The sequence below is a fragment of the Balaenoptera acutorostrata genome, chromosome 11 (assembly GCF_949987535.1).
Source record: "Balaenoptera acutorostrata chromosome 11, mBalAcu1.1, whole genome shotgun sequence".
In the NCBI taxonomy this organism is placed as follows: Eukaryota; Metazoa; Chordata; class Mammalia; order Artiodactyla; family Balaenopteridae; genus Balaenoptera; species Balaenoptera acutorostrata.
Window position 1 is genome coordinate 49,626,785 of NC_080074.1, and position 26,756 is coordinate 49,653,540.

The window sequence follows — 26,756 nt, forward strand, 5'->3', positions numbered from 1 at the left end:
GACAACTGCAGAAGAACCATATAAAGAAATCTTAATAGATTTCTCAGTCAACAATACATGAGCAAGGTAGTTAAGTGACAAAAAAATGGAGATCCCCAAAATGTTTCAAAATCAGGCAGGAAGAAATAATGGGGGCTCAAGATCACCATATTAGTTTCTATCAGATCCCTGCAAACAGGGTGGATTTGGAGGGATCTGACAGATTCCTCTCCCCTGCTCCCCAGCTCTTTGGACATGTCCTAAAAATTAACCTGTCAGTTTTTCTCCTCTTGTCAGATCTAGCTGTAAATTCTATAGGCATACATAATAACTCAAAATCTGCTGTATCTTCTGAACTGAATTTAGGTAACCCAAGTATGGACATTAACTTTATTGTTTGCTATATATCTTAGAATCTTGATACACACACACACACACACTCACTCACACGGAGGCCTTAGTTAACTGTATTTTAAATTGAAAAAACAAACAAACAAATGGTAAAATAGGAAAATATAACAACAGTTAAGAGCACAGGACTTCCCTGGTGGCGCAGTGGTTAAGAATCCACCTGCCAACGCAGGGGACACGGGTTCGAGCCCTGGTCTGGGAAGATCCCACATGCCGCAGAGCAACTACGCCCGTGTGCCACAACTACTGAGCCCACATGCCACAACTACTGAAGCCCGTGCGCCTAGAGCCCATGCTCCTCAACGAGAAGCCACCACAATGAGAAGCCTGCGCAGTGCAATGAAGAGTAGCCCCCGCTCTCTGCAACTAGAGAAAGCCAGCACGCAGCAACAAAGACCCAACGCAGCCAAAAATAAATACATTAAAAAAAAAAAAAGAGCATAGACTTTAGATCTGATTTCCTGGATCAGAATGCTGGTTCTAACACATATTAGCTAAGTGACCTTGGTCATGTTATTTTAACCTCTTTGTGCCTCATTTCCTCATTTGAAAATGGGAAAAAACAGTACTTCTTAAAATTAAAAAAATTTCAAATAAAATAAATTATTCCATGCAAAATGCTTAACACAATGAGTAACACATAATAAGCAGTCAGTAAATGGTACCTGAAATTTTTTTTTATCCTATCTAGCTGTCTACAGTGCTTAAAACTTGAAGCACCTAAAAGACTTCAAAAGCATACTATACTATACTATACTACAGAAAACTGTATACCCTGAGTTGTCATTTGTCTCTCTTCTCCACCCCATTACCAAGTCTGATACATTCTACCCTGATGTCCCTGAAATCAATTCCATTCTCTCCACTCCATTACCTCATAAGAGCTCTCATTTCTCACGTGGAAAAAAGGGGGATACAGGATGCAAATATGAAGGGAAAATGTTAATTTATTATACACTTGAATATCCATGAACAGATTAGAGATGTTAGTTTTAACTGTGAAGACAAAGAGGTAGGGCATTCCAGAAATTTGAGAAAAAAACAAATATGGCAGCTATATTTCAGTGGCTTTTACATCCCAGAAGATGCTTTGTAAGTATGGAACTTTAAAATGTTTATAGTGTTTGTACTGTGTTAGCTCGCAATCAAGACAAGTTTACACAACAAAATGCTATGGGTGCAGAGAAGAGAACTGTCTGCCTGTAAGGATATATCAGGCAAGGTTTCACTAAGTGGATATTTAAGCCAGACCAGTGGATATTTTAAGGGAATAGGGAGGTTCACTGAGAGGTAAGGGCATTCCGGGAAAAAGGACTAGCATGAGAGAATTCATTACATCATGAGTGCATGGGGAAGGGGGTTAGGTACAAGAGGAAGGGGAGCCTTGACCTGCATTCTATAAGACACTAAGAAACAAAGTTTGCAAGTTGGGAAATGATATGAACATATCTGTGTTTTAGAAAGAATACAGAAGCAGAGTCTTAGTTTCCTGAACTCTGGGAATTCAGTAGGAGTTTACCACAGGTAAGAGATGGTGACCTAAGTCAGGGTAGTGGCAGAAGGAATAAAGAGAAAGGATAGTTGAGAAATTTCTAAGTCAGAATCAAGAGAACATGGGGACAGACAACACTGGGTGAGGAAAAGAAGATGAGATGCAGCATGATCAAACAGATGGATAGTGACACCATTAAACCAGATAGGGCACCTAAGAGGAACACACTTGGTTTAGTAGGTATCTTTTATCTTTTGGAATAGTTCTCAAAGACAGTGGAGGAAAAACTGACAATAGTATGGACATAGCAGTAGCATCTTTTATTATTAAAGCGATTAGAAAGAAGATGCTCAATGCCTGTGTTCAAAAGGCTTCAGGTACAGAACGGACACTGATTTGTTTAGGAAGATTATAAATGCACCATGTGTAATTTGTTTCACTCAATATTTCTGGTGTATTAATTTGAAATATACAATTTATTTAGACGATTACAAATCTCAATTTAAGGTTTTATAATTTTAGTTGTAAGCTTTTATCAAATGAACTTTGATGGAGTCTTTTGCCAGTTTACGAGAAAAAGAAACATGAACAGAAAAAATGAGCACTGTACAAAACCAAAAATCTTTCTAGGCTTAATGAGCTTCTCAGTGTAAAATACTCAGTGACTAGCTTGTATTGTATGTACAATAAACCATAACATATAAAAATCACTTGGCTAGACTGTGTCTTTGGACTTGGTCCTTGGTCCTTTTCCGCTTTATCTTAAGCCTTCTGTAAACAGGGCAGAAGTAAGCACCTTACATCCTATTTCTGATTTCTCTAGGAGTAAGTAGGTACTACGGCTATGGTGACACCACTGCCAGTGTTTACTCAACATTCTTTTAAGGTCTAGTCTAAAAATAAAACGTATCTATTAAAAATCAACAAAAACTACTACAAGCAAAGAAATGCAGATTTCCTCCTTCTCTTGTGAAAAGGACACCATTCTTTTTCGACTTCAATCTAAATGTTCCCATTTTCTTGTGTTCTCAAGTCTTTTCATCACCCAAATCTGACCTTTACATTTCTTTTTTTTTTTTTTAACTTTGGGTTTATTTATTTAATTTATTTATTTATTTATGGCTGTGTTGGGTCTTCGTTTCTGTGCTAGGGCTTTCTCTAGTTGCGGCAAGTGGGGGCCACTCTTCATCGCGGTGCGCGGGCCTCTCACTATCGCGGCCTCTCTTGTTGCGGAGCACAGGCTCCAGACACGCAGGCTCAGTAATTGCGGCTCACGGGCCTAGTTGCTCCGTGGCATGTGGGATCTTCCCAGACCAGGGCTCGAACCCGTGTCCTCTGCATTGTCAGGCAGATTCTCAACCACTGCGCCACCAGGGAAGCCCTGACCTTTACATTTCTATACAGGAATATAATGTTGGATACATTTGCTTTAAAGGCTCAAGTAATTTTTCTACAACAATGTGGTCCACGATATAAGCTGGCAAGTCTCACAAGGTGGCAAAAAGAACCATAAAAAGCTAAAATAACAAAAGGACTCTATTCACATTCTTAAAACAAGAAAAATAATGAGGGCTTCCCTGGTGGCGCACTGGTTGAGAATCTGCCTGCCAATGCAGGGGACACGGGTTCGAGCCCTGGTCTGGGAAGATCCCACATGCCGCGGAGCAACTAGGCCCGTGAGCCACAACTACTGAGCCTGCGTATCTGGAGCCTGTGCTCCGCAACGAGAGGCCACGACAGTGAGAGGCCTGCGCACCGCCATGAAGAGTGGCCCCCACTCGCCGCAACTAGAGAAAGCCCTCGCACAGAAATGAAGACCCAACACAGCCATAAATAAATAAATAAATTAACTTAAAAAAAAAAAAAGAAGAAGAAAAATAATGAAAGGATAACAACCAAGCAAACCATCCCAGAAGAGCCTATTTTAGCCAACAGATTAATCAAATTAAGGACATCTTTTTGGTATAAGTATCAATATTTTTAATGGCTCCTTTTCATCAATACTACCAGGCACAGTGCATGTCTCAGAATAGTTTATGTCCCACAATGGCTCAACTGCAGACCAAATTTGTAAGGATTTTTAGTAGCCACTTTAAGTTATATACCTGCTATTAGAGAGATCTCAGCCATGGTGTTCTCTGATTTACGTAACACAAACACGTACAAAAGCTAACTGCAGCACAGGAATGACTAGGCACACACTACCCTAGATGTTTCCTTACAAACACCGTCTCTGTTAATCTGTGATCAAAGCTTAAACTGCGTTAAGAGGAAAATTTCAAGCTGCCTAGGACTTTGCTATATCTAATAAAGTACATTTAAATAAAGCATTAATCATCTGACAGATGATACAATTTTTAATTAAGAAATTTAGTAGCACCACCTTCTGATAAGGACACCATGATGTCATACACAAATATATTCCTAATTAATCAAATGCACTTTTGTATTTTCATTTGAATATTAAAGAACGTCTATCCAAAATAAATAATATTCAGAAACTTAAGAAATAAAAGCCCAAGTGTCCCACCACCCCTCTCCCACTAAGCCAACTGTCTAGTTACCAGGCATTTATTAAAGTGTGCTAACACAGTGATAAGCAAAAAAGATAGCCACATCAAAGTGAAATCAGGGTGACCAACAGTCCTGATTTTAGCATTCAGTCTTATGTCCCAAGAAATCCTCAGTCCTGAGAAAAACAAGGTGGCTGGTCATCTTTTGTGGAATACATATTGATAGGAATTTGCTTCCTCTCATGTTTCATAATTTTAACGATGTGGAACTGTGAAGGCTTAGAAAACATCTTGCAGGGACTTCCCTGGTGGTGCAGCAGTTAAGACTCCACGCTCCCAGTGCGGGGGGCCTGGGGTTCGATCCCTGGCCAGGGAACTAGATCCCACATGCATGCCGCAACTAAGAGTTCACATGCCACACCTAAGGAGCCCGCCTGCCACAACTAAGGAGCCAACGAGCCTCAACTAAGGAGCCTGCCTGCCTCAACTAAGACCCAGCACAACCAAATAAATAAATAAAAAAATCTTCCCAGCAATCAATAAAAAAAAAAAACATCTTGCAAATGTACTACAAGCTTATCTTTTTTCACAACGTGATCATACTCTTCTCTGAAATAAAACATGGACATTAAAAACCAAACTGTGTACATCACTTAGTATAAGAGCAAAGTTTGAGTGTGTATGGTAACAAACAATATTTGTATAGCCTTTACAATTTACAATGTATTTTGACACAACTTTTCTCATTTGGATAAAAATCCAAGGAATCTGTCATGAAGGAACACCGTCCCTTGCTTAATTAGAAAAGTATAGCTTTCATAGTATTAGTATCCGAATATGCATTAAATGCAAGTGATCACAAGGGTTACAAAGATGAACAAAACATACTTGCTCTCAAGAAGCTTACAATTTTGTAAGAAAGGTGAGACAAAAATCATGGAAAATATCATGAGAAAAACAAAAATACTATGGAAATTCAGAAAAAGGTCAGGAACAGATTTATGAAGAAGATGGCAAATGACTAAAAGTTACAGCATGAAAGAAAACATAGCAGGGAAAAGAGAAGTGAGAGTAAAGGCACAGAAAGCAGCGAAATATAGGAATATGATTAGACTACAATAGAAAGCATGGTCTGAGTGGACCTCAAGGTACAAAGGGACAGGAAAAAAAAATAGCAAGAGAGTCTACAGTTAAGATAATGAAGATCTCTGAGTATCAGTCAAGAGATTTGACTCATTTTGTAATCAACAGTACTGGATATTTTGAAGAAAAACATACCAATATTGAGAAAAACTAAAGCTACTTTTTAAATAAAAGGAGTTCTAACAGGAATCTGGACAATACATCTAGAAAAGTTAAGCATTTTTATTAAATATGATTAATATGTGGCCTACTTTTAAAATGCATGGATTGATTTGCAAGAAAAACCTATAACAAAATGAAAACCAAAATTAAGAGGTCAGAAACAATATGCTGCATAGAGGAAAGAAGTTGCAAGAGACTGGCAGAAGATAGTTAAGACAACTGGTAATTTGTTTTATCCCACAACGCCATATGAACACTAAGTACCTACTATGTGCAGGCAGTACAGATACTAGATCCACACATCTTAAGCCCCCCCTCTTTTAATAACAGGACGTTAACTTTGATACCACAGCATCTGATATCTAAAGCATACTGAGATTACTTTTACTTAACACCACTACCACAGAACATGGCACTTAGGGTATTTGCCTAAGATCTCACTTGTACTGACAAATGAGGCAGATGTATGGGCCAGGCCATATTTTTCCTCAAAAAGCTGCTTTGGATATGCCTAAAGCATAAAAAATACTCAGTTAAGGCTTAAATGTTTCATGGCCAGAGATATATGTACAATGTTAATTGCTGCATAACCAACACTTAACACAGTGCCTGGAATACAGAAGGCAATTATTTGTTGAATGAATCAAAACCAGTTTCTTGCCCTAGAGCAGGGGTTGGCTAATTCCAGCCCACAGGCTAAACTTCACCATGTCTGTTTTTTGTAAATAATGTTTTGTTGGAACACAGCCATACAACTGCATACTGTCTATGGTTACTCCTACGAACACAGCAGAGTTGAGTGGCTGTGACAGAGAATACGTGGTCCACAAAGCCTAAAATATTTATTAACTGGCCCTTTACAGAAAGTTTGCTGATATGCCCTGGAAGAGATAAGGATAGATCTTGTCCATTAATTCACTGGTGGCAAATGGGTTTTAGCTCAAACAGCAACTCAAAATATTAATGGCTACCTGGAGTGCAGTGTTAATAACGATTCTGGACTCAAAGGGAAAGAGTACAGTTCTCAATTATCAATGTCTACTATGGTTTAGGGAAAGGAGAAACAGGACTGTAACTAAAAAACATTTGAAAATTTCTGCTGTAGAATATTTCACATAGCTAGCATGTTGTCTGATAGTTTTACAAAGATGAATTAGTTAGCTGCAAAATAATATGCAAAAACCTCAACAACAACAACAAAAACCTTGAAAGGAATCACTGAGGATGGTCCACCTGAATGCTTAAGACTTATCAAAAACAATTTTGGTTCTGGCATAGTTGATGTTGCTCTATTTTACAACATTCAACAGGCGCCTTATACACTTAGTCAACAGATTCAGCTGTCAAGGCCATTTGTGAGGATGATAAAACAGTGTTATTAGGGGAATCTAATGTAAGACCCCAACATATCCCAAAACTCCATCAAGTTTTACAGATAAAACTGAAAAGGGCATCTTGGGTAAAGCACATTTTTACATTTGGAGCTAAATCTGATCTATTAAATCTGCTCACTTTGATTTTGGAAGTAGTTAACATAATAAACAGCTTAACATTAAAGCATTCATGCCACTAGGGTTCTGCAAAGTTTCCTTTCAGATTTGTTTTAGAAAAATCCTTTGTTTCTTGGTCCTATGTCAAGTACTTGCACCCTAGCTACCAAGGGAGCTGAAAAACCTACCATTTTCATTTTCTATAAAGCAAGGTTATACACCAAGACTCATTTAGGTCTGTGTCTTTTCAGACACTGATGAGTCTCTCTAAAGATAAATGTAAACACACACATCTGTATGTCCATATTATAAGACATTTTTCATCAGATATTATGTTTCTGTTAGATGTAGCCTGGCCCATGTGGGTCACACCCTGGCATGATAGGAAGTTACGGAGCCATGCATAGGGTATTTGAGGAGGTGGCAAAACAAAGTCACTGATGGGAATGGTGGGAGGGGACATCTCAAGGTCAGATCAAATTTAAATCTGAAGACCCAGAAGCCTGGGAGAAATTAAGTGACATTAGAGCAGTGGTTTCTCTGATTATCATAGGGAGTGTGTGTGTGTGTGTGTGTGTGTGTGTAAATTTTAAAAAGCACCTCTGGAAGACTCTTAACACCTCCTTTCCTCCTTAAGACCCTAAGACCTATATCCCTAGCAAAGAAAGATCAGGGTCTATCAGAGCCCATATTATTTGTCTTCTTTGATTCCAAGTAAGTGTCCCCTAATTTAGCACAGAAAAGGAAGGTCTCTGTGTTCCTCAGGTCTCCAGAAATCAGTATTTTAAATAATCCTCAGTCATTTAAATAATCCACTCTTAACATCTTAGCTCCCACATGTCACAGAAAAAAAGAGACACCACCACTGCATACGGATAAGAAGGTTAACCAGATGTTTTACTATGTTCCTAGTGAAGCCACATTTTCTCCAAGTCTCCTGAATTTGTGATTCCAGAATTTAACACTTACACCGAAGATGCTCAATAATGTTTGCTGAATAGGTTGCAGAATGAGATGATTACATCAACCACAGAGATATCCCCATTAGTTAGGGAAAATATGTGCTTTCATGCATTTTAAGAAATCAGAAGTGAGGCTCTTTACTACCAGCAGACAGACCAGAATTCAAGTTAAGGGTAAGGACTCCAGAACAAACCACACCCACTTTTATGACTGGAAGAATGCCACAAATATTTCTTTTAATATAGATACTCAGATTTTATAATACACCACCCTCCACAAGGATGGGGGAACATTTTTAAAACAATTTTACAGTCTATTTCAACACAAGGTTGAATTCAGATATAAACAGAATTAGTCTTTCATGAGAGAAGGAACAAATGACTACAAAAATTTTTTTATTTCATTTTACTGTTACCTTCCTAAGATTAAGACAAAGCTTAATATGACTGCCCCCAAATGCATTTGAAACCATAATAAGAATGCCATAATTTCAGATTGTGGGTTTATAATCTGCATGACATTCTAAACGAAATTTCAAGACCAGGACATTCCTAATGGAAAATCCCCTAGTAAATGTGCCACAAGTTCAGAGGAGAAAAATTAACCAACTAACAAAAAACAGTGGAAGCACAGGTACTTCCCATAGTTTTCTCTAATAATTTTAACGTCTTCATCTAAGCAGCAGTTTATGTTAGCTAATGCCAACACTGGCTTGTGCAGCTAGTTGTCTTATAAAGTTGTTTTAGACTAATGTAACAGTTCTTCCTTTTATACTCTAGCCTCTTCAGTTTATTCAAAGAGGCACTTAGTACCCAGTATAATAAAGACCACTTAGAAAAATAAAAGGCACGCTACACTTTGTAAGCCATAAATAATGCTTATATTTGGCTTTTCCATACATTATTCCACTTACTTGCATAATTATTAGGTCAGTAAGCACTTTTATTTTTTATAAAGTAGCTTTGAAACATGCCTATCTTGGCAATTCTATAAGATACAAGTCAATATACAAAAATAGCACACACATGTCTTCATTCTTGGACATTAATATACACCAAATGAATGGATAAAGACAATGAGGACTCAATCTGGGTGTTAATTAGGTTGCAAGAATAAGGAGAGCACATGGGGAAAACACAGAAAGTGAGCAGGCACTTCTTATAATCAATCCTGAGTTTCAAAGTAGCATCTTCAGATATTTACTTCTTTCCTTGTCAATACCAAGTGATTCCATCAAGGATGTTAAAACAGATTACATTAGTCCTACAATATTCCTATTCTAACCTTCTCTTGCGCTCTTACCTCACAATTAAATGTATTATATAATTCTTACAAATCTATCAATTGGGAGACAAACTGCAGGGTTTAAGACTTTAAAGAAGAAATCGCATCTAAAATATGAGCTCTCAAGCATTACACTTTTTTTTAACATTTACTATTTTCCAGGCACCTATATACACTGATGAATCTCCACTACTTCCAAACATTTAACTGGACTCTAAGGAATTAGGTGGTTCTCCCATACCTGTAAAGACTCATCGCCCTCAGTAGTGCCTTCCACCCTAAGTCTGTCAAAAAGAATTCCTTGGCAGAAACTGTTTCTAAGCTAATTGCCTCAAACTAACATTTTCAGACCCTGATATCCTCCCCAAAGACACAAAGTAATAAAGAGTAAAGCCTTTCCAACTATTTCAGACCCATTTCTCACAGAAATTCTGAGATCAGAAAATCTCTGAAATCTGCAAGTTTAATTTAGCGGCAAAACCTGACCTAACATAAATTTTTTACACAGCAAAACTTCACCCAAGCACTGATGTGCGGCTATTTATAGTTTTTATTTATCCCATTAAGTGTAACTATTCACATTTCACTTTAGAAATATTAAGTGCTTGATTACTCTTACTAAAATTCAAAATAAATCTTTCCAAAAAGTTCTGAATTCCAAAATACCTGGCACCAAGGGTTATAGGTAAGGTATTACGGACCTATAATCCATTTCACAAACATCTACTAGAGTAAAATACTCCCTTAAACATACTCTGCACTTTTCAATTTCTAAACTGTCTACTCTGATTCACTGTTAGTCTAAAACTTACGTACCCTTTTAATATCATGTACAGATCCCACCTCATTTTTAATGTCTTCTTGGACTACAAAAGCCTAAAGGTTTTCACTTCTTCCTTTGATTCTATAAGCACTCATCTATATCACTCATTTGGGTATTACTATTATTTTGAACTATTTACATTTCATGATGATTAAATTTTCATGTCTTTGCTAAGAACCTTTTTTGCATAACTACTCAATTTAACCATAACATACAGCAACTGAGATCAACCAGCTTCAATTATAGGCAGTCAGATGAACGACTCCTCGAGACAGATGCCCTAAGTAATGAGAGATTATAGTTGGAAATAAATGTAACACTTAAAAAAATTAGTGTAAGAAGTAGCCTATGATGGGAATTGATAAGGACAAAGCACTGAAGTTTTCATGTATTCTTTCAATTAAAATAAAACAAATTTGAGCATTTACTATGTGTGCCAATTACCATTTGAGACTGTTGGAAAGGTGACATGGTGTTCCTTCCCTCTTGAAACAAACATTTTAGAGGGGAAGAGAGGATAGATGAACAAATAAATATAATTATTTGGTAAGAACTGTGAAGGTAATAAACCTTTATATAAGGTGATCAGGAAAAACTTCTCTGCAGATGAGACATCAGAACTGAGATGTAAGGTTCAGACTAAGGCAGAACTGCAGACAACTGAAGAAAGAGCATGACAGACAGACTGGTTTTTATTTTAAGCCACTGGGGTAGGAAATTGGGACTGGAGAGTATTACATGATCTGGTTTACATTTTTAAAAGATGACTTTTGTCTTCTGGGTGAAGACTGAGGAATGGCAACAAGTTAGGAAGTTCCTGTAGCAGTCCAGGCAAGAGATGACTGCGGCTTTAAACAAGGGTGATATCACAGCAACGCAGGATTTTAGAGCTCAAAAATACCTTAACAACAATTAATCAAACTTTGTCTACATAAAGGTAAGTTCTAAGAGAGGAGTTAATTTGTTCTAGGCTTCATGGCCAGTGCCAGAGGAACTGAAGCCTAGATCACCCAGGTCAAAGTTACCACTATTAAACCATGCTACTTAAATAGCATAGAATCAGACTACTCAAAACTAGCACATCAGGACTTCCCTGGCGGTCCAGTGGTTAAGACTTTGCCTTCCAATGCAGGGGGTGCGGGTTCGATCCCTGGTGGGGGAGCTAAGATCCCACATGCCTCGGGGCCAAAAAACGAAAACATAAAACAGAAGCAATATTATAACAAATTCAATCAAGACTTTAAAAGTGGTCCACATCAAAAAATAAATAAAGCATATTCTAAAAAAAAAAAACCAAACAAAAAATGCAAAACTAGCACATTATTTCTCAGAGTTAGCCCTCATGCTCAATGGAATCAGTTAAAACTTATGAGAAAAAGTGAAATAAGTAAGTGTCCAATCCGAGCACCTGAAGGTTCAGAGAAAAGTGCATAAGGGCTGTTGGGAGTAAAAACAGCAAAAGTACTCTCAACTCACACTGCATAATTATGAAACTTCTACTCTAATACCATCATCTCTGACAGATAATATCGATTTATCCTCTACATAGGACCCACTGGTGGACAAGATGTATCAATCACTAAAGCACCGCAAGTGCTTTTCAAAGTAGACTTTATCATTTTTGCTCAACCAGAACTCTAAAGTGAATAGCAGTAACAGCAGCCCTGCTCATTAGAAAGAGAACCTCTTAATCACCATCTTCACTCTCTTTTCTGTTCTACTTCCTGCTGTTCCACCTCTTCACTATTATCACCATCATCACTTTCATGTAAACAATAGAAAACTTTTATAAATGCTCTTCCGCCCTTAAAAGCTTGCAAATCCTATATTCTCTTTGTTCAACGAAGATCAAGTAAGATGACAGGGCTCTTGGAGGAAAAAAAAGCTTAAGTATAAAAAACCTAAAATACAGGGAATTTCAAATATTTTTCAGCTAGCAACTATATAAGCAATAGTGAGTGGCAACTTTGTGACTAATTTGGATGTCAAGGACATAAAATATGATCTCAGTATGTTCCCTAATTCAGAACAGCTGACCAGTTAATTATTTAATATAGGGAGAACTAAAGCTTCCTATTAAATGAACGCCCCCTACTGTGGGATTAGCTCATGGGGGCAGGAATTCTATAGTGCTTACTCCCTGAAGCTATCCTGAAGCTAGTTTTTTACACTTATTTCTCTCTAAACCACTCGGAATCTCTTTCTTTCTCTGATGCCAACCCTGTTCTTTCAAACAGTGGTGTTCAGACTCAATACTCTCCTTATTCACACCCATTTTATTATTTCTAGGGAAATAACTGGCACTAAATTTCCAAGAAACTGGGTGCAGTACAAACTACAACTTATGTATCTTACTTCTTTCATAACCTGAAACTCGTTACTTGAACCAAATGCAGGTTGTCCTAAAAATCCTTTAAAATTTGGAATGGTCCTAAGCCATGACTTTTATGAAAATAGTTGTTTAACAAGGATTGCTACAATTATTCTTAAATAAACATGAAAAAGAAACAACTTTCTCCCAGAAGGTAAAAACATTCTCATTTGTTTTGGAAAAGTATCTAGACAACACATCAAATTCTCAGGTCAATGACACATTATTAAAACTAGAAGTGGGGGCTTCCCTGGTGGCGCAGTGGTTGAGAATCTGCCTGCCAATGCAGGGGACACGGGTTCGAGCCCTGGTCTGGGAAGATCCCACATGCCGCGGAGCAACTAGGCCCGTGAGCCACAACTACTGAGCCTGCGCGTCTGGAGCCTGTGCTCCGCAACAAGAGAGGCCGCGACAGTCAGAGGCCCGCACACCGCAATGAAGAGTGGCTCCCGCTTGCCACAACTAGAGAAAGCCCTCGCACAGAAACGAAGACCCAACACAGCCAAAAATAAATAAATAAATAATTCTTTAAAAAAAACAAAAAAAACAAAACTAGAAGTGGGAGAAAGTACATAGCTTTACTACATGAAAGCCACTACATCTCCTAAGATTGTGAAAGTTAACTATTAAAAATCTGTTTAGGGTTATATCAAAACTTGACCATATATGCAACCTATCTATGGTTGAGTAATCAGATGTACAAAACAAGTATTAAAACCAAAAATTGAATTAAAGAATAACAATTACCTAATTGCCTACTGCAATCCAAAGTTGAATGGGGGGAATTCCCTGGCGGTCCAGCGGTTAGAACTTGGTGCTTTCACTGCCAGGGCCTGGGTTCAATCCCTGGTTGGGGAACTAAGATCCCACAAGCCACACAGTGCGGCAAGTTGAATGGACTGCTCAATTGAAAAAACTGCAAAGAAATTAAACTTAAAATGATTATATATTAATAAGAGATTCCAAGATAAAGCACATGAAAACACTGCCTCATATTTATCTATGGTTCCTATTTTCTCTACTCCTCCAACAAAAATATGTTCAATATATTGCAAAGCATGGAAAAATGAGTAATACACACAAAAAAGTAAACAATAACCAAACGGACATTTGGGAATATTTTAATGGCCTTTCAGATAAATGTGGCTATTCTCCTTTGATACTATACCAAAACTCAATTGGCTGAAATATATTGGAATCGGTAACCTTATCAATAAACTTTATGTTCTCTATAATATTAAGACCCATTGGTCTTGGGGGCTTCCTTGGTGGTGAAGTGGTTAAGAATCCACCTGCCAATGCAGGGGACACAAGTTCGAGTCCTGGTCCGGGAATATCCCACATGCCGCGGAGCAACTAAGCCCGTGTGCCACAACTACTGAAGCCCGTGCGCCCAGAGCCTCTGCTCTGCAACAAGAGAGAAGCCACCGCAATGGGAAGCTCACACACCGCAATGAAGAGTAGCCCCCACTCGCTGCAACTAAAGGAAGCCCGTGCGCAGCAACGGAGACCCAACACAGCCAAAAATAAAATTAAAAAAAAAAAATGACCCATTGGTCTAGCTAGAACTTTGTTTCTTATCCTTGCATGATCTTATAATATCATGCACTGGTGACTTGGAAAACATTGGCTTACAGAGTCATATAGATCTTCAAATATTGACATATTTCATTATACATCATTTTAAAAACCATGTCCATCAACATCACTAATATCATCGGAAAAATCTTCCAAAATTCTAATTTTCACTTGAAAACTAGAACTTTATCATTGCCCGTTAAATACTGTCAATTTTTTCCTTTTAAAGATCCAGGTTCGCTTTTTGAGAAAATGTCAGTCTAATACCCAATTCTGAAAAACTTCTTCAGTTTGTCAAGCATTTTTTCAAGTAAAAATGGTGTTCATGAAAAAAGTGGCTAATTCAGCTTGCAACTCAAAAATCACACAAATGCTTTCCCTAGAGGCAACCATATTTCAGTATGACAGCAGAAAAAGTGTTTTAAGCATACTTCCTATTTTGTCACAGTACATTAAAATGATATGTACAAAGTTGAGATCTGATAATTTTTTACTTCATCAAGTGCATTTAGACTTTCTTTTTTTTTTTAAACTGTGAGTGCATGGCACTGAAGGATATGTACCATGACTTCTAATACAGGGAGGTACTCTCACCTGATTTGTTCTCAGATGTCAAAGGTTTTACCCACCTTTGCTTTTGTACATTGGTACAGATGTCAACACAGTGAAAAGGCAAAGGACATCTCAGTATTATTGTAAACAGTTTTGTACTTGTAGACTCTCTCAAAAGGTCTAGGCAATCCCCAGGATTCCTTGGACCATACTTTAAAAACCACTGAGCTACACAATTTATTTGTTCACAATCACAATTATTCTTCCTTACTTCTCATTCATACCTTAATAGGAATCTTAAAAATTAAGCAATCTAATCAACTTCAATTGGCACTAGCGATGCTACAGGTAAACAGAAGCTTTATATGTCATCTTTCCCGCTGAGGAAGCAAAGAGGTTCGGAAAGCTTACAAACTTTGCCTAAAAACTCATTGCACTGGTATGATTACAAGCAATACTAATTTTCTTCATTATACTTTTCTGTATTCAAAACACTTTAGTGCAAAATCTCAAGATCAACAATTTCAAGAGCAGCAGAATAACAGATGCACATGTTTATATACCTCATTACTATCCCTTGTTATTATCTGTACAGTACAGAATTCAAGATTCCTGAGGGATTCCCAAGTTTTGCTATAGTTACTGAGGAGCTTAATGATAACTTATAAATCTGAGAAGCAGCAGCTATAACTATGTTAGCATAATGTAGTCTCACTGCAATCTTACAACACGTAGGTAACAGTTGGATGCGATATGCACACCACTTTGACACCTACAAACTATTAATTAAACAAAAAGAGCTTATATTTATAGTCTTCATTCCCAGTAACTAAGAACTTTTAGAAACTCCCACCCCCTTTTTTAGAGTACAGTGACTTGAAAAATATATTCTAGTAAGAAGGATAAATTATAGAAAACTCAGATAATTAGAATTTTGCATAACATTTTCGATTTCCTTTCTAGAAGCTTTTGCCAAAAACTGCTATTAAATGGACAAACAGGGCTTCCCTGGTGGCGCAGTGGTTAAGAATCTGCCTGCCAATGCAGGGGACACGTGTTCGAGCCCTGGTCTGGGAAGATCCCACATGCCGCGGAGCAACTAGGCCCGTGAGCCACAACTACTGAGCCTGAGCGTCTGTAGCCTGTGCCCCACAACAAGAGAGGCCGCGAAAGTGAGAGGCCCGCGCACCGCGATGAAGAGTGGCCCCCACTTGCCGCAACTAGAGAAAGCCCTCGCACAGAAACGAAGACCCAACACAGCCAAAAATAAATAAATTAATTAATTTTTTTAAAAAAAGGTTAAAAAAAAAATGGACAAACAGATTTTCTTTCATCTTTGTGCCCTTCCCACAAGGCAAAGAAGAGGAAAGCAACAGGTAAAGGTGATCCACCAATGGGGCAATTAGTTCACTGTATATTTTCAGAATAAAGTTACTTAACAAAATGCTAAGTTTTAAATAGAAGAGAGAAAACTATTTTACTAAAAGTACATATTTACTGAAATAAATATTCAAGGCAACTACTGAAACACTCAGCAAGAAGCTCCGTGATGTAGCAAAAGTGACGATTCCAAGAAGTCAATAATTGAAAGTGTTCAAAATTACGTATAACTGCTTTTAATGGATGCTCTCTTCCTTTAACATCTTTAGTCTGCCTGTACAACAGTTAAAAACGTTCTATCCCCACCACTGGAAAAGATTACCTAGCAAGTTATCTCATGGGATCAGAATCCAGTTTACATTTAAAAGGTCTCACTGAAATAAATAAATAAATAAATAAATACGCATGCACGTACAACTACAAAACAGCATAACTACAAAAGTTAAGCGTTAGGAACCAGCCCAATATAAAATTCAAAATCAGAACGTTAGATAATTATTCTGTATAGTTAGACTAAGATTATTAATTTAAAAGTGAACACATTTCTAGTACTCGAGCACCTCATATATAATTTTAAGTGTGGTAATACTCCAGAATATTGTTCTGTATAGTAAAAACCAAATGGAAATTCTGCAATTTATGTTGTAATTTTTTTTTTTTGGCCGCCACGTGGCTTGTGGGATCTTAGTTTTCTGACCAGGGATTGAACCCCGGGCCCTCTGCGGTGAAAGTGTGGAGTCCTAACCACTGCACCACCAGGGAATTCTCCAAATATTCATTTCTTTCTTGTATAAGTTTTAAGGTTCCTTGGAAACTGTTTAAAAATTTTGATCCACTATTGATGCAAAGAAAAATTCTTCATAAATCACTACTGAAATAATAATCAGTTGATGTTGTAGCCTTAATTTGACTAACATTGGGAATAAACACACCAGTGTTAGGAAGTATGGAGAAGTGGTATTTCTTTTTGTTAGTGGTGTATTTTAAGAAGTGATTTTAATTTTTTAAAGGCAGCACAAAAGTTCCTGATAACCTTTCTTCTCTAAAATACAAATTCTATGACTAAAGGGATTGGTCTTAGAATCCAGTGATCAACTAGGTTCAAACAAAGTACAAGAGATTATACAGCAAGCCAGTCGTTACTGCAAATAGATAAATTCATCCTATTCCTTGCACCTAATGTTTCCATTGCGTTCATAACATTTCCAAAGGACTAATAAATGAAAAGACTTAAGTTCTCAAATGGTAATTAGTACCTTTAAGTACTATTGCAAAATATCTTAACACTGAAAAACATCAGGCTTTCAGCACAAGGGTAAGCCACGGTACAGACCTCCTGTGTGCTGAAAAATCTGTCCAGTGTTAACAATGAATCATTGCATCAGCCAAAATATCTGTTTCTTAACTTTTTCTAAAAGAAATCCAATTTGAAAAGGGTAACTGTAAAAACTTCAGCCTAATCTCTGACTCTAAGGGTCTAAAAAATGATAGGAGGGGGGGACTTCCCTGGTGGCCAGTGGTTAAGAATCCGCCTGCCAAGGCAGGGAACACGGGTTCGAGCCCTGGTCCAGGAAGATCCCACATGCCCAGGAGCAACTAAGCCCATGCACCACAACTACTGAGCCTGCGCTCTAGAGCCCACAGGCCACAACTACTGAAGCCCGTGCTCTGCAACAAAAGAAGCCACCGCAATGAGAAGCCCGCGCAACGCAATAAAGAGTAGCCCCTGCTCGCCGCAACTAGAGAAAGCCCACGTACAAGCGACAAAGACCCAACACAGCCAAAAATAAATAAATAGATTAAAAAAAAAAAAAAAGATAGGAGGGGGAAGAAAAATCAAGGCATAAATTTAGTCAAAACCCTATATGGTCTTACAAAGTTTAAGATCAATCTTCATCAAGATTTTCTATAGACTGAACATGTGACATTATTGCCATAATAGAAAAGACAGCTTTTGAATATTCAGTTCATAAATACTAAACTCTTCCTGGTGCCAATCAAATCTAAAACTACAGATCAATACCCACCCCTTCTTTACCAATACATAACACAGAAACACATTATTTTAAGCCTTTGGGAAAATGACGACACATGCATAGCAGTAAGACCTTGATATTCAATGATAAAACTGCCTACTTACACTTTTGGAAGAAAAATAAACGACACCTTTGCAAAATCAGTCAAATCCTATTTGTATGAGATCCAGTTTCCCTATTTAATTTCACTGCCTTAATAAATATTGATCAAATACCTACAACAGAAGTCAAAGAAAATTGAACATGGACAGTTTCTCATTCAAATCTTAGACTTTATATTTAAAACAACATGTATAATCAGTTAACTATGTTATCAATCTCTGCACAGGTCTTCTACCAATCTTGAATTATACTGGAAGATACACTTGTAAGATCCAACTGTACATGGATCAAAGTTTTTTATGATGAATTCCCTATTACACCCCGCTAGACCCTCCTTACATGGTGGCTCCTAACCATGGGGGCTCACTTCCCCTTTATACAGCTAAGAGAAAATACTGAAATTCCACAGGAAAGGACTGTTTTGAGGTTAAAATAAAAATCAATTTGTAAAGTTAAAATGATTCCAAAACCAATGTGGAAATGCTTCTTTTTGAAGGAATACAAAGTTCTCTTCAAATATCATCTCTTTAAATGTTTATTACAATTAATCCCTAAATCTAAGTGCTAAACACTTACTGTGTGCACAGGCAAGGTTCTAGTAACTAAGATACAGTAGAAAATAAAATGGACCAAGTCCCTACCCTCATGGTGTTTACATTTAACAAACTGGTATTGTCTCTGTGCAAAGAACACATCCTGTCCATGGAGTTTATAATTTAGTGGGATAACAAAAAGCACATATAACGATAACAGGAGGTAGGAAGTGATACTTGTCACAGAAAGGAAGAGAGATGACTTTCATAGCGTGGGGGAGGGTGGGAGGGGACAGAAAGAGCAATCATTTTCATGAACCCATACCACAGTTTAAAATTAAGCCTGTTTATTACTGGGTTCTTCAGTTGTATTCCCATACTTGGCATATTAAAACCAAACTGGATACACGTGTTTCAAAGACTTACTTTCCGGCTTCTTCAGATAAGGGAGCGTCACAATTTATTATGAATGACAAAAAGAAAATGCAAGTGAAACCACTTTCCTGTAGTGCAGAGATCAAAAGCATGGATGGGCTCAAATAAGACTATCATTCCGGGCTCTGTGTCCTTAAAGTTAATTCACCATTCTGAGTATCAACTTCCTCTCTTAAAACCTGGTAATGAAACTACCCAAATGGTTCTACAGTGTTTGACTAACGTACTCACCTTTTGTGGGGTATGATGGGACGACTATCCTCTGTAAAATGTAATTCACTATAAAAATGTCGTATATTTTCCTCCAGGTTCTCTATTATGGATAGGTTACTGTCCTACAAGTCAGCAGGACCACTGACTAGTTATCTTATCTTTTCCAGGCCTCAGTTTCCTCCTCCGTAAAATCAGAGGGTGGGACTGGATGATCTAAATAGCCCTTTCCGGCCCTTAAAAAGTCCCATGACTCCATTATGACTCAAACACAATTCAAGGATCAGCTTTTAGGAGTGATACCAGCTTTAAGTTAAATGAACGTCTACCCTTTTTATGTTACTTCTTGCTAAGCTAAGGTTTTGTTGAACAAGTCCAAATAGCATTCTAATTACAAAAAAAGAGGATTAAAAAATGAATTTACGAGTTGGAAGCTTTAAGTTTTATAAGCATGATAAATTATATTTTAGATATTTATATATTAGATGCTATGCTACTAGCAAAACAAAAATCCAATCAGTCTGAATTAATTTTAAAATATTAAAATCACAATCTTCATTTAGCGTTAACTTTCTAACCCGTTAAAAATGTGATTCCCCGTTTTTGCAACACAGAACTGCTTATGCTCACACGAGAGCTGCAGGGCAAAAATGTTGTTCTGAACTAATAAAAGGGGGTGGGGGATCAGGAGAAGGGGAAGAAAATCGTCTGCTTAAACTCAGCAAGGATGATCTTTTCTCCAAAAGCCATCAGTTTGTTTGTCTTTTTTTTCACAAGAAATATTCGGATGGGCCGATTCACTGGGGGTAGTTTTAAATAAGATTCACGGCGCTGACAGTCAATGTTAGGATTACACACATCGAGATGGCGAAAAAGAGAAGACAAACTTCCTGGATTTTCTCTCCCTCGGTAAGAGAAAGAGATTTTCTCTTGCTGACGAAGGGAAAGGCCCCTTTAACAGTTTTTCTCTACGCGGTGGCCGCTGCCAGACTAGGTGGGGCTCCCTCCGCTGCCTTCCTCCTGCCACTTCCCGCAACAAATGGACCAAACCAGCCCCGTTTCAGGCAAACTTTTTCCCTGTCAGGCTCGAGCCCGCAGGGCGCCGGGGAGTGGTTTCCCCCGAACGCTCCTCGCCCCACCTCGGGACTGGGGGAAGCTGGGTCTACGCAAAGGATAACTTTCTGGTTTCCGTTCTAACTTCCACTCACACCCGGGAGGAACAGAGGCGGCCGGCGAGGGGGCTCTGGGGCGAGGGGACGAGTCTTACGGGGAGCCGGCGGGGGACCGCGGGCAGCGGGAGAGGCTGCGGCGGCCGCGAGCAGGAGGTGGGGGGGGGGGTCCTCGGGCTCTCACTTCCTCCGCCATATTTCAGACATTTGACCCCTTCCGCAAAGCGCGCTGTTCCCCCGCGGCGGCGGCGGCGGCTCATGCCCGCCGGCCTGGGAGGCAGCGCACTCGCCGGCCGGGCCCGGGCCCTCGCACCACCTGCCGCGCTCCGAGGCCGCCGTCGCCGCCGCCGCCGCCTCCCCGGCCCCCTGACCGCCGCGCGCGCGCGCCTCGCCCGGCCCGCGCCGCACCCCACCCGCTCCCCTCTGCCGGCGCCCGGCCCCCGCCCCGTGCGGCCACCGCCGCCGCTCCCCTCAGCGGCCACGCACGCACTCTGCGAACCTCTCGCGCTGTCACCGGGTCCCCGCAGCCAGCGTCGCCTCGCGCTCCCTCCGGGTCGCTGCTACCGGCGCCACGGCGGTCCTGCCGCTACCGCCGCCGCCGCCGCTCCGGCTGGCTTACACGCCTGCCTCTGGGCGAGGTTTGGCGGTGTCGCCTTGACGTCAAGCGTTCAGCCTCGCTCTCGCTTCCGCCCGCGGGCGGGGCGCGCGGGTGCGCGGCCCGGGAAGGGGCGGGGCCGAGGGGAGGGGCGAAGGGAGCCGAGGGGCGGGGCCTTCCGCGTCCCCGCAGCGCAAACCGGGAGCGCGCGGCGCCCTTCGCGGCGTTTCCTGCGCGGTGTTTTTCTCTCTTTTACTGCCTCTTCGGCCTCCCCTCGGCTTCCGAGATCCTAGCGGGTTACAACGGTGCGAAGAGCTTAAAAACCGTACGAATTAAAAACGTGCCTTTCATGCAAACTGTAATTCAGTCACCAACGCCACCAAACATTTGGTGCTCCCGTACTCCTTTGTGCTGGGGAAAGTGGCTGGAGAAGTAACAGCGCTCAATTTCCACACCTAGAGCTCCCGTGAGGGTGCCTTGGCTAGGGCACAGTCTTTTTCATTCTTGAAGTGGTTTCTCTTGAATTGTCAAGCGTCTTCACCCAGGACAACTCTTTGCAAATTATCCTGTCAAACTCAGTTAATTAATCCAAGATTCCAAACAACTTTTTACCTAAATCAACTATTTATATGAGTAAAATAAATTGCACGTTTAAATGCGTGACTCGAGTACTTTAAAGGGTTACCTATAGGTGGTTTATGATGTGACTGCTGGGCAACAGAAAGGACTTTCTGTTCCAAAATGCCTTGTTTCAAAAAGGGTGGGAACTTAACAGTGGAATTTACCATTATTAGAGAAAAGACTAAAATACGGCTACCCTTTATACAAGATATTAGCTTTTTAATGAAAACTGGGTTTTGATGGGCAAAAATATTCAAAGAGAGCAGAAATAGTCAAAGATGGGCAAATATGCAAGGAAAAGTAGGGGTTGGGGGGTCATTAAAGGCTAATTTTTGCTTAGTTCAGGGTTTAACTAGGCCCTGTGTTATAAGGCATTCTTGAAATAAATTTTTATGAACTTTTATAAATTTGGAAGATTAGCAAAAAATATGATTAATTTCACTCCTGTTAAGAATACTAGTAATTGAAAACTAAAGGAATAGATAAGAATGAACTATAATTATCCTAAGTTTTCTGTATAAGTGCTTTCTAGGTGTTTCACGATTTAGGTTAACTGAATATGTTGAATATTTTGGTAATTTCTGTTTCCTTAGAAAAACCATTTTTTGATGGGAATTTCAAAGGCAAGTGTCAGAGCAGTCTGTAGGAAATACTGTAAATTCCGAATGAATGAATTTCAAATAAATTTGACATTACTAACTTTTCATTTATTGCATGAAACTTTGAGAAGTCTGAAAGCCTGAAACTGAGTTCATGGGAGAAAATGCTACCTGGGTATACTGTTTTTTCTTTTCTCTCTCTCTCTCTTTTTAACTCGTTGACCTTTGTGCAATTGATTTTCTTTTTTCCCCAGAAAGAGTCAGTTTCAGAAGATTGGAGCTAGGATTATTTAGAATTTGAGAGAATATGTAAAATAGTTAAATTAAAAATACATTTGTTTTCTTCTATTACACTGGAAATCGTTTCACTCGTATTAAGCTATTATCTCTATGCAGAGAATGCCAGAATGTACATCTCTTAAGCACTGAACTCACTTTTGGGTTTGAGCTCCTCGTTCCTATCCCCTTGAAAACTTCACCAGGATATTCCACTGGCAACTTGAACAGGTCATGTGTGCAAACTGAACTCATCTCCTTTGTCACCAAACCAGTTTCTTCTCCTTTTGTTAATCATATCGCCATCTTTTAAATTACCCAGTCTTCAATCCTGATACTCCTTTTTCTGCCTTTCCTGAAACCATCAATCAACTGGCACATCTATTAGATAGCAATTCATTTCTATTGAGACCACACTTGTTTGGGTTGGCATTACTTCTCAACTCCTGGACTTCAGGTGCACCTTCCTACCTTGCCTGTGGCCTCCTGTCTGTTCCTGCTGTGATCCACTCTACACATTGTTGCCAGATGAATTATCTTAAAGCACACTGAGCAAGTCACTCTCTTCGTCAAAGAGCATTCAGTTACTCCCCTGCCCTACTGAAGTTAAAAATGCTTGTATCTTATTTTTCCTTCACTTAAAAAATGCCTTACGGTCAGGCAGACTTCTCATCTTGCCCAGACATAGTGCTTTCCCACTTCTCTGGTGTGCAGACGTGATTTCCTCTGTCTGGAATGCCCCTTCCCACCTCTGCCCGTTATTCAAGGTCCATTTACTTTCTCCAAGAAAGAGCACCTTTTCTGATATTTCCAATTTAATGTGGTCTCTCCTCTATTGAATCCCCATAACACTATTGCTCTCTTTTTTTGTCACTTGTTTTCTACCTTCCTACTAGAACAAGGGCTTGCAAACTTTTTCTGTAAAGCCAGATAGTAAATATTTAAGGCTTTGTGGGCCAGATGGTCTTTGGTACAACTACTCAATCCTTTGTTGTGCAAAAACAACCACAGGATACATAAAGAATGAGTGTGGCTGTATTCTAATAAAACTTTATTTATGGACACTAATTTGAATTTCATGTAATTTTCATGTGTCACAAATCTTCTTTTTAAAGAAATCATTAAACATGTGAAAACTATCCTAGCTCATGTCTGTAACAAAAACAGGCAGTGGGCTGTCATTGTGTGCCCTTTTGCACTCAGGGCCAGCTTCGTGGGCATGTGACAGGGACCTGTGCTTAGAAAGTCCCTGTGATCCTTTTAATGCTCTGATGGCACCATCTTGAATTTTTTGTTTGTTTGTTTGTTTGTTTTTAATTTATTTATTTTTGGCCGCGTTTGGTCTTCGTTGCTGCACACGGGCTCCCTCTCGCGGGCTCTAGAGCGCAGGCTCAGTGGTTGCGGCTCACGGGCTCAGTTGCTCCGCGGCATGTGGGATCCTCCAGGACCAGGGCTCGAACCCACGTCCCCTGAATTGGTAGGCGGATTCCCAACCACTGCGCCACCAGGGAAGTCCCATCTTGAAATGTTTAATGATTTTTGAACAAGAGGTCTGCATTTTCATTTTGCCCTAGGTCCCTCAAATTATGTAGCGGGTCCTACTGGTACTAGGAGATAAAGTCCATAAGATAAGGATATATATTTCTCATGTGTGGTATGGTGGTTTTCATATAATAGGCATTGTTGAATTTTCTGTTCCTAAGGTACTGTGGAATAGTGGAGAACACGAGAGTCAGAGTTCAGCTCCACTGCTTATTAGCTGCATAGTCTTGCACAAATTCCTTAATCGTGTCGAGGCATAGTTTTCTCATCTGCAACGTGGGGATATATAACCTCTGCCTTACAGAACTGTTGTAAGCGAAAGTAGAGAAAATAGCCATGTCTTAGTCCCTGAGACTAGAAGAAGCTCAAAATTAGTTTTTAGGGGAAGTGAATTAATAGTGTGCTCACCCATAACTCTTGCTGTATTTAACCTGATATGGTATTTCTGATTTTCCATGTATTTGCCTCCTTAGAAGTTTTACTTCAAGTACCATTTATATCTCATTAGTTTCATTTAAAAAGTCCACATAAGTAAAGGTCTTATTGCAAATGCAAAATTAGATTTTAAAAAACCTTCACATTTACAATTTTCCTAATTAACAGTTAATGATTATTTGCATTAACAAGAGTCATGCTGTTTAACTTCCAATTAAGCATGGTTATCAGTAGCATTGAGAGTCATTAACCCTAAATATTATTATGTTATTTCATTCACAAATGAACAATATTGAAATTTGATCCTTCAAGGCACTTTGGTACCGGTTTTTCCCTCTGTTGTGTAAGTGTGTGTATGTGTGTGTGAGTATGTGTATAGTATATGATCATATAAATGTAGTTCTATTTCTTTGCAACACCTTGCATAGCTGGGGTTGGAGGTTGAGAAGGATAAGAGGGCTGCTTGTTGATACAAAAGAGGAAAAACAATGACTTAAATCCCAAGTTAGTTTTGTTCTGTTTTCTTGGTCCAAGATTGTTTCAAACGCTATGCAGTTATTTTAGAAATTCTAGCACTTAATCACGTGAGAGACCAGGTAAGAGCATATTAGATCATTGCTATTATAGGAAAACAACTCAGGACTCATACTCTCCTAGGGTAGTTTGTGTTTCTCTAAGATTTCTGTTTTGGGGAAACCATGTACTTATATATAAGAAAAATGAGGCAGTTTGGCATGTTTTCTACTCTGTGTAATAGCTATAATAACTGCTTATTTGTCTCAAGACATATTTTAAATTCTGTCTGTACTCTCTTTCAGCGGTTGTAGGCTTGACCACCAAACCTGCCTACACCACATTAAATAACTCTAACAGTTCTGTAATTTTGTCATTGATAATGTCTATGGTGTAAGGAACAGATTATACTTAAAATTTCCCCCTTTCTTAAGCTGTAGCTGAGAAAAACCATACAAATGAAAATGACATTCCCAGAGCCATCATGTAAATGAATGTTGAAGTAGAAAACCACTGGAAGAACCAGCCTCATGAAATTCCCCCTGTCATGAAATTTTCAAAAGAAATTTAAATTAAGAAAATCTTCAAAAACCGCATATAAATACTTTCAGAATCTGGGCTGTCTCCAAATCAAACAGCTAATAAAATCATGCCAAAGATGCTCAAGAGTTAGGCATCCCCTTAGAACTTATCATCATGATAGTCCTGGCTTCTACTCCCAGTCACTCCCAAGTCTTGTGTATGAATCACATACCTCAATAATGATGACCAAACTTCAGGAGGTTGGTTTGAATGATCCATTATACAGATGAGAAGCCTAAAGCTTAGGAAGGCTAAGTGACCAAGGCTATATATAAATATGTGGGCAGAGTTGAAATTTATATCTTAGTTTGCCTGCCTTCCTTTGGCACCATGCTGTGCTATTATTCCTTTGTTAATGCTGTTCTTTCAGCCAGAAAATCTCTCCTATCTCTTTTGTATTTATCTAAATCTTAGTCATTGTTCTAGATCTAGTGGTTTCTTGCTTCTCTGAATCTCCCTAATAATTATTGTTTGTACCACTCATTTGGTACTTATCAGACATTGCCTTACTTAAATTGCTTTTGTCTTCTCTCTATCCTGAGATCCTTGAGAACCAAAAGCATATCTTACACTTCTTTGTATTTACCATACTGCCTGGCATCACATATTATAAATAAAATGTAGTCTGGGGGGTCTTGCTAATCTTGGTTTGATTCTCCAAGCTGATCATAGTGGATTTGTGACCTCTGGCAGTTATTTAACCTTTCAGAGTTTCTTATTAGTAATCTTTAAAAATGTACATAAAAGTATCTAAAGTGTAGGGTTTTAATTTTTTTTTAAATAAGGGACCAGGTATAAAAACGGAAGTAATACAGGGTAACAGTTAAGTGGATTGGCCCTGGAGTCAGATTGCAAATTCAAATGGAGGCTCCATTCATCTTAGGGAATTTACTTCTGGTGCCTGTTTTCTCATTTGTAAAATGAATACAACAATAGAACCTACATTATGGTATTATTGGGAGGATTA

At 39.0% G+C, this 26,756-nt stretch overlaps 1 protein-coding gene across 6 annotated transcripts in view; it reads right to left on the reverse strand.

The window, feature by feature from the left end:
* Window positions 1–21,315, reverse strand: part of RAP1B (RAP1B, member of RAS oncogene family) — a 48,121-nt gene extending 26,806 nt beyond the window's left edge. For 3 of the 6 annotated variants that reach the window (XM_057556625.1, XM_057556618.1, XM_057556621.1), the window contains exon 1: window positions 21,126–21,315. The gene's annotated coding sequence lies outside the window, so the exon portion shown is untranslated. Of the gene's footprint in view, window positions 1–13,378; window positions 13,548–19,478; window positions 19,510–21,116 lie in introns of all 6 variants that reach the window. The other 3 variants (XM_057556623.1, XM_057556624.1, XM_057556622.1) reach the window with 3 other exon arrangements.
* Between the last annotated feature and the right edge of the window lie 5,441 nt (window positions 21,316–26,756).